Here is a 12,686-nt window from a genome sequence, read left to right on the forward strand (position 1 = left end):
AACTGCGTAAATGAAAGTCATAGACGCTTCTTTTGTGTATACGCGTGTTGAAAGCCTTGTGGCAATAGTATGGATGTTTTGCACTTTACATGGGCGGTTGCGCTAAATTGTCACGTGCTTGTACGGCGCCAGGTTCGCCATTATGCTACATCACATTCTCAGATCGTCAATAACACCGTGTGTGTGACACCACATTTAGTGCCAAACTACAGCAGAAAATAATAATCATCATCAGCAGCAGCATTTCACACCTTCCTTTTCAATGATTATGGTAAACTGCCAGTAAGGAGCTGACGCTGACTGCCATATGCGCTCTAATCCATTTTTATCCTTCTGTAAATTTTCTTCTCACAATCAGGGTCCCCTGTGAGTAATTGTCCTAGGTAAACGTACTCATTCGTAGACTCTAGAGGCTGAGTGGCGATCCTAAACTCTTGCACCCTTGCCCGGTTATTGATAATTATCTTTGTCTTTTGCATATTAATCTTCAAGCCGACTATACTCTTTTTGTTAAGGTCAACAATCATTTGTTGTAGCTCGTCAACAGCGTTGCTGAACAGGACAATGTCATTTGCAAACCGAAGTTTGCTGAGATATGCACCGTTGATCCTCATTCCTAAGCCTTCCCAGTTTATTAGCTTGAATACTTCTTCCGATCACGCAATGTCACGTTGTCTGACCCTTTCCTTTATATAGATAATGGCACCAAAACTATATTTCAGTTTCTTATGACGTGTTTTCTGACAGAGTCAATTTCATATAGACTGTCTAGTCGGTGTATTATGTTTACCCTTAGAACAACCTTGAGAACTAACGACAATTGGGAGGTAAACCAATTAAACGTATTGTATAAGTGTTTGTTCTGCTTACATTTTATTACAGTGCCCTTCAAGCAGCAGGAGAAACTCAAACTCACGTACACACGCACGCAAACATACGTACATACATACATACATACATACATACATACATACATACATACATACATACATACATACATACATACATACATACATACATACATACAACTTACATACATACATACATACATACAGACATACATACATACATACATACATACATACATACATACATACATACATACATACATACATACCAGATACGGTGTATATAGTTGATAGTATGATAGCTGATAGATACGGTGTATGAATCCTGTTGACGGGGGGGGGGGTGTCTACAGGATTTAACATCTACCGTGTGTACCAGCTAACGTTAGCCAACTTGTTCAACGAAAGAAAGCAAATTAAGAAAACGCGCTTCAAGATACAGTTTTAAAGCTTACTGTGTTCGGTTGTCAGAGGTCTAACGACCGAAAATCGCAGCTCTTAAAATCGTGTCTTGCAGAGTGTTCGTTTTAATCTTTATTTTTCGTTGAACAGCTTGCTAACGTTAGCTGGGTCACCCTATATAGATTAATGGATTTCCTCTTCTCCGAGCGGGAAAGGAAGCAACCAAATTTCTTAACGTGGTCTTTTACGTAAGTGGAAGTAACAAGCCATATGATATGAGAAAACATGAAAACACAGCGCCCCTGTACAGTCTCCGACGCCATCCTGTATTCAGGCACATGTGACGTGTGATAAGTAGCCCTCAAGAACAGCTGTTGTGCCTCATCACAAACTAGCCAACGCATAAATCCTTAGTGTATCAACTGACTGTGAAGCTCTTGTAATTTCCCGCAGAGGAAGTTAATTCCGTTGAAAGCGTTCTCTTGTATAACCTGAATCCCTAAAATTTTCCCAGAATCCCATCGTCGTGGAGCTTCGTCGTCGGCTGTGAACATCACTTGCACTCAGAAGAGGAAGAAAAGGTCGGAGATCGACTTTCTTGGGTCGAACTCACATGGACCATACAAACGACTGCAGTCGAAAGATCCTCAAAAGAAAAGAGAAATATAAAGAACCCCTGGCAAACACTCTGAATGATGACGGCTGCTCGGAATTCGCTACTTGAGCCGTCTTGGTGTCATCTGGCGTCAACGGGTCGATTGTGGTCGATGTTCGCTTTGCTCGGACTATCCTCACTCTGACTTATCCGATAGTGCCAGGCTCTACATTGTCACCACTGAAGCTGCTTCTCATCGTTGCTCTGGTATGCGCAAGTATAGACACTAAAGTGTGCGATCACCAAATACTAGATAGGAAGTTAGCGTTCATTCGTCTCCATTATGGTACTTCTGTCATTTCATCTATCTTATATTTTCCAAAGGCTGCTGATATGTGGAAGTTAAAACCCGGACGGGAGGTAAAAACTTATTCGATGGCAAGAAGATAGGCTTGTTATCGTTCTTAATATGTTTTTAGAGTAGAAAATTAAGGGTAAACATTTTTGCCCCATACGTCCGTTTTTACTGCTAATTTCGAAGCCTTGTAATCGCATTATTAAAAGAACCCATACTACATGATTGGAAGTTTAAGTTATGGTGCTTGCACCGATATTTTCAAACACCATGTGGTCTATATAGCTCCTCCTCTTTTTCTCTCTCGTTTCTGACTGCAGCCGTTGAGCTCCTTGATTTCCATGTGCAAGCGTCGGCGCATTATGAAAAAATGGCGCGAGGAAATTACAGAACTTTTTTTTGCATGAGCAAACATATGCGTCGAGCTTCGGAAAAACATTGGCTGTCATAACATGCAGGCAGGCACGCCAGTCACATAGCACCACCAGGTGGGGAAAAAGGAGGAAGGCGAACAGTTTAATTCCCCTAGCGGCGCAATTTCAGTGCGTCAGGAGCTGATCACCTAGCACTGCGATAAGCTCAGCGAGGAGGCTGCGAATCAATACTTCCTTGTGTCCTGACAAACTTTTTCGACATCCGCATACTGTGTTCTTGTCTTTAAATTTGAATTTCTGATTAGCTCTCTTCAGGATCTGAAATGCCGGACAGGGAGTCAAAATCAATAAAGGCACTGTCGCTTGTTTGCCGTTGAACAATCACTACCCTTCGCAGCAAGAAAACAAAGGCTGTAATGGACTAGTTTTATTGTAAACAACCTTAAACCACAATGCGCGCTTATTGGCGACAAAAAGAAATATGGTGGAACATAAAGCCTAGATGGATAGCAGGCATGGTGGGCTTTGCACTACCGGGACTGAACATGACTTCGCGGTTAGGTACGATTTCGCCTAGATAGAAGTTTGAGGATTCCCGAAACCTGCCGTTTAACCTCCATGTTACTCCTCCCAGCAATGTCGGTTTCATCAAGGAAATGAAAGGGCAGTATTGAAGTGCTTAGGCTGTCTGCTGACCTTTTACCTTCTTCAGCCTTCTACCTTCTACATAATGTGGTGTGGTGTAGGCAGTTGCGCAGTCCCGCCTAGATTGTATGACGTAGCGTTCTAACGCTAACGCACATCCTTATTGTTAAATATAGTGCTGCTTACTCGTACCGGGGAGTTAGTTAACGAACAAAAACAGCCTATGCAAAGCTATTTGACGCAAGAAGACCTCGTCGTTGAATGCTATTCTATTATGGGGAGCACCCACAAATAGAAGGGGTAGTTGCCCTACGAACAACAGCGGTATATCTTCAAGCTGTTGCGCGACTTTTCTGCGAGTGGCAGCATGCTCGAAACGGCGTCAAGCTTGGTGAAGGACAAAATAAAGCATCTGCGGCCAGCAGGCCTGCCTGAGGGTGACTGGACCATTTCATCGTAAACCCTCCACGAGTTTTGCCTCAAGGAACATGTCTTGTCGAGAATCAGTACTCAGCGGTGCAACAACATGGAGGAGAGCAAATATCGAAACGCTTACGTAAGTCTTTAATTCAAATTCGGAGAATTATAGTGTTCTCAGTATTGGCGCCATAAACTGATGGACTTGAATGAATGAATGAATGAATCCACTTTTATTCCACATTAGTATGCGCTGAGGGCGCTGTGATTGAAAGGGGAAGGGTGAGGCTGCCTCCGTTTTATTAACGAATGTCCTGGAGGCAGCTAAATGGGGGCCGCATGACTCTTGTGGCTGTCACAGAGCCGATCGCCTACCGGTTCCTTGGGCTTCAATGCTCCAATTTCAAGCTGTAGACGCCCAAATCGTTGGTCTATGCTTTCAAAAAGCCTCGAATTCTTCACAAAATGGTGGGTTGGGTGATGGCTAGAGGAGAATTATGGAAATTTTCTTCTGCGACGAATAGGCTTTGTAGCCGAAAAGCCAACTCGAGAACTCATTAGTCGCAAATGGACGAAAAACTGTAAGGTTGGACCGAGAAAATACACGAGCAGTTCAGGAACAAAATAAAGAACGCTTTATCCATTGCTGTTTGGAAGCATACCACTATAACGTCTTTGCCAAGCAGACAGAATGGGTAACATTTTTTCTGCATTCTCCCTTTTTTTTACCTCCTTCTCCTTAGCTCGCAGAAAGCACCAGCCTCGTAAGTTGAGAGTATTTTAACTGTAAATGTTCAAAGGAGGAACTTTTTCACAACAATAACTAATCTCTCCTTTAAACGCGTCTACTTTCTTAACCTACACCTTACTCTTTCAAACCCGTTTAGGTGCCTCACATTGAAGGGGGTGGGGCGACGAGCTTCCTATAAGAACTATGCCAGTGAAAGCAGCATGTAACCCTGGCAAAGACAGGTTCCATTGTGAAGACGATGGTTACATGTTAATGCTTTCTCTTGAAGACCCTAATGATCACTTCAATCTCTCTGTGAGTCTTTTTTGTTTTTAAGCTTTGTAACGAAGATCCCCCTGATTCCTTCTTTAGAGAACGTGCAATCACACCCCTTTCTAGGTTATGCCCGCACTTCTGACACTAGGTGGAGTGAAACAGTGTCGCTGAGCAGGTACGTCACAATTTTCAGTCAGTTTCCCAATCCTGTAGACAAAAAACATGACAGCCTCAGCTTACATTCGCATCTATTACAACGTTTCCTCAATACCGCCTTTTCGTTACTACGAATTTGCGTGAAAGCTGCATGTTATACACACACCATCTTCATCATCATCATCAGCCTATTTTATGTCCACAGCAGGACGAAGGCATCTGCCTGCGATCTCCAATTACCCCTGTCCTGCGCCAACTAATTCTAACTAGTGCCCGCGAATTTCCTAATTGCGTAGCCGCACCTAGACTGCGCTTCCCTTCTGTTGACACACATTCTGTAACCTAATAGTCCACCGGTTATCTAACCTGCGCATTACATGACCTGCCCAACTCCATTTTGTTTCTCTTATTGTGAATTACAATATGGGCTATTCCCGTTCGCTCTCTGATCCAAACCACTCTCTTTCTGTCTTTTAACGTCATGCCTAGAATTCTTCGTTCCATCGCTCTTTGCGCGGTCCTTAACTTGTTCCCAAGCTTCTTTGTCAGTCTCCAAGTCTCGGCCCCATATAATCGCACCAATAAAATGTCTTATTGTATACCTTTCTTTTCAATGATAATGGTGAGCTTCCAGTCAGGAGCTGAGAATGTCTGCCGTATGCGATCCAACCTATTTTTATTCTTCTATTAATTTTCTTCTCATGATCAGTGTTCCCTGTGATTAATTGACCTAGGTAAACGTACTCCTTCAGACTCTAGAGGTTGATTGGTGATCCTGAACTCTTGTTCCTTTGCCCGGCTATTCATGATTATCTTTCTGCATATTAATCTTCAACCTCACTCTTACACTCTATATGTTAAGGTCCTCAATAATTTGCTGTAACTCGTCTCCAGTGTTCCTGAACAGAACAATGTCATCGGGAAACCGAAGGTTGCTGAGATATTCGCCGTCGATCCTTACTCCTAGGCCTTCCCAATTTAATAGCTTGAATACGTCTTCCAAGCACGCAGTAAATAGCATTGTAGAGATTGTGTCTCCTTGTCTGACCCCTTTATTTAAAGGTATCTTCCTACTTGTGTAGAATTAAGGTAGCTGTCGAATCTCGGTTAATATTTTACAAGATATTTACGTAAGCGACCTATACTCGTTGATTACGTAATGCCTCCAAAACTCTATTGATGAAATTATATGTGCCTGTTTCGCTAATGTTGCATGAAAACTGCCCACTCCTTTTCCATGTGTAGGTGCCTACAGAGACCAAAGATGTATGTCAAGCAGGAGGCATCGCCGCTTCTGTCATCATATCTTCGCGTCAGCGTTGTTAACCCCTCTTACGCGCTGTAACTGCGCATGGCTAGTGGAGTAATACTTAAGACTGCTACTTTTGGGGCGGTACTACCATCTCAAATTACATTATAAGTTCTGACTGTCCAATTATTTGTGTGCGCGCGTTTTGCACGTCATGCATTTTGCACATTTCGTAACAAAATTTTGTAAGCTGGAGGTAATAACTAGAAAAATTACGGGGAAATTAATTTTTGTTGGTTAACCCTTGTAACATCCACTTTCGATGACTTCATTCGTGCGGGAAAGTACCGGAAACGACAAACGGAAAATGGGAGAAACAAGTGCAAAGCGTAAGCAAGCAAAAGCGAGGGGTTGCTATCTTGTTTCGATTGCATTCGCCTTCCTCTCTGTCTGCGATCATCGCATCGTATCACGTCACGCACACAGACCCTGTTCAGGCCATATCTATCTAAACCTAAAGGTTTACCTGCCAGTTTGGCCCACATAATTAACCCCACATGGCAAAGGTATCCCGTAGACCACTCCCAGGTACGTAAATGACTGACGGCGCGAATATCGTTACAACTGCAGTCTGATACAAGCACAAGGGCACCTATTCGCTCATTGCGCTTCATGCAAGTGCAAGGTTATCTTCCACAAGACGGTGATTCTGCTGAAAAGTAGGAACCAAAGGAAAAGAGAAGTCGTGGACGCATACAACATCAGGATGGACCCACAGGGCTCATGTGCCAGCGCGCTATTTCACTCAGCAATAAAGAGATTAGCATAATCACTCACAACAGAGGGCGTAGGTACACCGGGAATCGCTCCCCTGCGCATGTGTGTAGGCTATATGTACGCTTGCTGCATGCTGAAAAATAAACCAGTTGATAGTTTGCGCTCAGCTGTCGTGTTGTTTTTTTTCTCGTTTAAGTCCTGTCCTTTCGTCGCTCTGCGCAACAGTGTTAACTAAGCTACCACTGACGATTCCAACCAATAGGCTGTGTGTCAGAGTGCTACCGCTGCTTTGATTACTTAGTGTCTGCTGCTGCTACTGCGAAATCATGGCACTCTTCCCAAACTTAACAAGTCATCCGACGGTGTTTTTATACGGATCATAATATTTCTTTATTAACTTTACCCTTCAGTTATATACTGTTTTACTACTTGCACTGAGGTTCGATAACTGTTACTGGAAGATGTGAAATCAAGACGACGCGACTATGTGGAATAAAATTACAACAGTCTTTGCTCCCATTCCCTGTGTCGATTCCCACAGTATCAAACTACACTCAGTGCTGTCTATCCAACGTATGTGACGGCACTCCGCAATTATGGCATGTTTTTATGGAAGTAAAAGGAAGATACCCCATCATTCACACTGTTTCAGAAAGTGTTCTTAGTCATCTGGCTTTACAATGCCATTGCGACGCTTGCTGCTTCGGCGGATAAGTAAGGGATTGTTTGGCGCGCCCGTTCGTGGATCGTAGTGCGGCGCCACTAGCATCTACAGCTCCGCTCAAGCCAAAAAAGAAAGAGGAGGTTAATGGCGTTGCTAGCGTATCACAGCCTGTTTGACGCATGTTGTTTCGAAAAGCGTAATGATATTGGAAGCTTGCAGAAAAGCGAAATTAGGCTTCCATACCTCGTAATATTTATTTACCTCAATGCTTATTGTGACCATTGCCTTTAACGAGATGGCAGTTTAAAGGGGAAGAAAAAAAAAGTTGCACTTCCGACTTAATGGAACGCGGGTAGATGGATGAACATTTTGCACAGGAACTCATGAACTGCATTGTGCCGTATCGACATAAGAATAAAAATTCGCTGATGCGCGCGAGTAATCTGCTTTCGAGAAGGCAGATTTCTCGAGCCTTTATCTGCGAAATTACTGTTATCCGGTGGTGTAGAGTGGAGTGACATGGCGTTTCCTTCTTAATTTTTCATATTGTTCCGTTTGATTACTGTTGCTGGCTTACTTAAATTTTCGTCACCTCGGCACTGGCAATGGATATATAAGCAGAGCGAGGTATCACCTACTTGAACGAGTGCTCAAGAGGCCACGCAAGGTATTCTGCAGGCGCAGTGCTCTTTTTTGCTGTAGCATCGGTAGAGTGGCTCGGTCCGGGCTTAGTTGTAGAATGTTTGTTTTCACTGTGTGAGTGGAAATCCTACACCAGCTACCATGTCACCTAAAGGCGCATATTGGCTTTTTTTTATTTACCTCTGCTTTATTACTGTGTAACTGTGAACGCAAAAATATAGAAAATTGGAGAGTTAATGAGAACTTGGTGCTCTGGCTGGCTGCTTAAAATGGCGCTCACCCGCTCCGGTAGAGTGGCCATGAAGCGGGGGAAGAGTGGGTGGGATTCAGGCCGATTCTATGCTTGCCACATCTGGGTTTACTATTTCAAGCTCACACACTGACTCCTGTGCGCACTAACCTTGCATGCTTTAGGTTAAGATGTCTCTCTGACGATACCTTAGCCTAGAAACATCCTATAGCACTAAAACCGTAGGTTTCACCGCTCTCTTTTGGAGACATGACGCTCTTAATTTCAATTCACTTCCAATGCTGCCGTTCTAAACTCCACAGAAAAATACTGCGCATTGATACTAAGAAGTTACAGAGACAGCGTCTTGGGAAGCTCCCGGTTGTAAGCGCAAAGCCTTGCTTCCAGCGCAAAAGAGACAAAAAAAATTAAACCAAGGAAACTAACTACACGATCAAAGAGAGCTACCTTTTGAGTCACTCTTGCCGTTTTAAGACGCCCTGTCGCCCTGGTTTTATATTTAGGTCCTTGCTTTTTTGTGTCAGGATTACATTAGCAGGTTATAAGGCTGCCAGAGCTGTGCAAAGTTTTCTTTATTATTTTTACGAAGACTCAGCTAAGTTTGAATCACTGTGCTTTTCGTTTCGAGGCGCCTTCTCAAGGAAAGTAACTTCGAGCCCAGACAGCTTTCCCGGTTCGGAGAAGACGAATCAGCAGTTGGAAAGGCAAGACCGAAAGAAGGGCCGTGAAGAGGGATACTGACTTTACAAAGAAGCACAGCTTTTCAACCATGCCAAAGACAGAGCCAAAATATGATAATAACAAGCTTGAGGAGACTAGCTTCAGGGCCTAACTCCATGGCAATCCCTTCTGCCTCGTCAACCCTGATGACAAAAGCCATGTTGGGGGATCATTATGTCAAAATAAATGCTTTTGAAGAACAACGAGCCAAGACATATTAATTGCACTAGGGAGCAAGAAAAAAATTAAATTATGGGGTTTTACGTGCCAAAACCACTTTCTGATTACGAGGCACGCCGTAGTGGAGGACTCCGGAAATTCCGATCACGTGCACCTAAATCTAAGAATACGGGTGTTTTCGCATTTCGCCTCCATCGAAATGCGGCCGCCGTGGCCGGGATTCGATCCCGCGATCTCGTGCACAGCAGCCTAACACCATAGCCACTGAGCAACCACGGCGGGTAAGAAAAAAATGGATGGTAGCTGACGACTTCAGTATATTGAAGGGCTGGTTACTTCAGGTAAGGTGTTTGAATTGACATAAAGAGGTGAAAAAAATAAAATAAAAATAACGAACAGAAATACGCAAACAAAGGAAAACTATGGGGCATGATTGAACAAAGGCCATAAAATTTGTATAATTCCTAACTGATATCACTAGAAGATTGCAAAAAAAATCTATTTATTTATTATACATACTTTTAAGGCCCTGAAGCACTACAGAAAGGAGTGGTACATAACAAAGCAATGTAATATGCAGACAATGGTACGCAGACAACGTTAAGCGATAGCGTGGTGGACTGCTGTTTTGAATGAAGATATATCTATGATCTGTATGATGGAAGCAGGAAAATGGTTTCAGTGGACACTTGTGCGGGGTAAAAAAGAATCATGATACTTGTTCGTTCGGTAGGATGGGACGGCAACATTATATTTGTGGTCGGAACAGGATGAAACGTGGGAAGGTGGGGTGAAAAGTTGATTCTTGAGCACGTGGTTAGAGTGATAAAACTTGTGAAGTAGGCAAAGACGAGCACATTTGCGGCGTAATGAAAGATCTGGCCGATTCAGTTTTTTTTTCATGCATGTAACACTGGAATGTCGGGAATAGTTGGATAAAATAAAGCGAGCTGCTCGATTTTGAATTGCTTCAAGGTTTACGGTTAGTGATGATTGATTGTTACCCCAAATGGCAGATGCGTATTCTAGTTTTGAGCGAACTAGGGTTTTCTAGAGTGTCAATTTTACCGAAGGAGGAACGGTAGAAACGTTACGACGGAGATATTTTAACATGTGATTAGCATTAGCAGTAATATAATTAGTATGCATATTCCATGAGGGATCCTTAGTTATGTGATGGCCGAGATATTAGTGAACGTCAACGGACGCTAATGAAGTGTCATTCCGTACATATCGGCACTGATAGCTATCGCTGGCCGTACGTGATATGCGCATAGGTTTACACTTGCTAGCGTTCAGTTCCATAAGCGACCAGAGTGATACATAGGGAAGATCTCCTTGCAGTTTATCTGAATTATCAAGGTTAGTGATCTTTCGGTATATTACGCAATCGTCTGCGAACAGATTAATTGATGATGACGTTACACAGTTAGGGAGATTATTAATATAAATCAAGGAGAGTAGAGGCCCCAAGATGGACCCTTGTGACACTCCGGATGTAACTGTTGACGAAGCAGATGAATAGTTATTGGTTGTGACATTAAAAAAAATTAGAAAGAAAGCCAACCTTGAATGCCACCTTAAACAGTTATAATAAGTCTGACGACGATGCTGGCGTTATGACGTTATTTGACGTTGACAGAAACACGGCGAAAATAACGACGACGCCAGCACTGACGCTTAAGGGCCGTTTATAGTCCGACGTAACGCGCTCGCGCACGCTACGTTACGTTGGCGAAAAAAACAACTCCTTCTATAGTCCGACGCACTGCAGCGCCGACGTAACCGGCGGCTGCCAGCGCGCCCCGACGGGCCCGGCGCAGATTTGGCTCCTGCTCCATTCGCACGCCGGCGCCGCCGACTGCGTCGACCCACAATGCATTGCGCGCGAAGAAAAAAGGCGCCAACACAACTCCGCAGACGGCTTTTGCGGACGGCGCGCGACTTGGCGAAAGTTCTGCGCATGCTCCGAAGATAGCAGCCGACGGCGCGCGCGTTGAAGTATAGAGGGGATGGGATCTCGGCTGGCGCAGCGCAACCGACGTAGCGTGACTGACCGCGAACGACGCTCGCCCGCGCGCCGATAACGTCGGACTATAAACGGGCCTTTACACCGATGGCACGCTGGCGGCGCCAATAACGGCAGAAAAGTAAGAAAGCACTATACACATATTGAATTACACTAGACGCCGGAGGATCATGTCCTTTGTAGATAAACAACTAACCTCACTTCAGCTTCTTCCACCGCTGCGCGCTAGTTCACTGATGTGTTAGCAGTAGAAAAGAAAGAAAACAAGCAACCAACTTTGTTGTCAACGCGCGCTTTCACTCAGTATGCCGGAACGGTATTCATCAACCGTGCTTTTGGGTGGCGGCCAATGCACCACGCAAGAGAGCAAGGTTTCTTTGCAGTGGCCCTGATGAGGGACACGTATTCGTCTACGCAGCTGCAGGTTACTCATGGAACGACTAGGAACGAGCCAACACAAATAACCGAGTCTAAAATGCTATGAACTAGATGCCTTCTACTTAAGCCGCTAGAACTGGAAGCATTAGGTGCGAGGATCACAGGGGAAGATTTCAGCAGCTTACAGTAATTATCAATATGATGATAGCGACGATTATCTAAAAAAGGACATGCGCTGTTAGGAAGCGTGTGTAATTATCCATCGTCCTAAAAAAATGTCGACGCCAATTTTTTTTAAAAGATTCGTAAACGCGACGGAGCTTAACAAGATTCGACGCCCGCGCATTGACCAGTTGTGTAGGCAAAAAAAAAAAAAAAAAAAAGATGCATACGACGTGCAGGCTGGTCAAAAAACCTACGACTATGATGTTTTTCTTTGTTGGATTTTTTCTTCATTACTGATTACAACTGGGTTGTGTACTTGAATTTCGGTATAGCGGGCCTTAAAGAGGCATGTCTTGCCAGTTTTCTAAATATAATATGGCACCAGAAAAAGAGGACTGAGACACGCTCAACACGAACACTGACTGTTAACTAGTAGTTATATCGAAGAACAGAAATATGCAAAAGAAAAAGCCGAAAGGCTAGGAGATACTCGTCGTCACAAAAGCAACTAAGGCCTGTACCAGGTAGTAGCACCCAAAAGACAAGGGTACATTTAAGTCCACTCCTACGGAACCCTTTACAAACTCTCTGGTGTGGCTTTCACACTTAGCAATGCTTGGCCTTTTTTCGCTTACACGCCTGCTCCAACCTGGCAATATTGTGCGGGTTTAAAAAAAAAAAAAAATAGCTTCAACGTGGACGTTTTGTGAATACTTTTAAAAGGCAATAGTTGTGTCAGCTCATAGTCTAGTAGCCTAATCATAAAAGAAATCGTATACCTTAGAGGGTTCTTAGAATATCTTAGCTATTACACCGTGCCAGAGGCGCTTCGAC

The 12,686-nt window shown here is 43.8% G+C and overlaps 1 long non-coding RNA gene across 2 annotated transcripts in view; it reads left to right on the forward strand.

Moving 5' to 3' along the window:
• The window catches only part of LOC129387932 (uncharacterized), an 81,036-nt gene extending 78,105 nt beyond the window's left edge, over positions 1 to 2,931 (forward strand). For both annotated transcript variants that reach the window (XR_011892977.1, XR_008615084.2), the window contains exon 3: positions 1,765 to 2,931. This is a non-coding gene — a long non-coding RNA (uncharacterized lncRNA). The remainder of the gene's footprint in view (positions 1 to 1,764) is intronic.
• Positions 2,932 to 12,686: the final 9,755 nt, after the last annotated feature.

The sequence above is a fragment of the Dermacentor andersoni genome, chromosome 3 (assembly GCF_023375885.2).
Source record: "Dermacentor andersoni chromosome 3, qqDerAnde1_hic_scaffold, whole genome shotgun sequence".
Classification (NCBI taxonomy): domain Eukaryota; kingdom Metazoa; phylum Arthropoda; class Arachnida; order Ixodida; family Ixodidae; genus Dermacentor; species Dermacentor andersoni.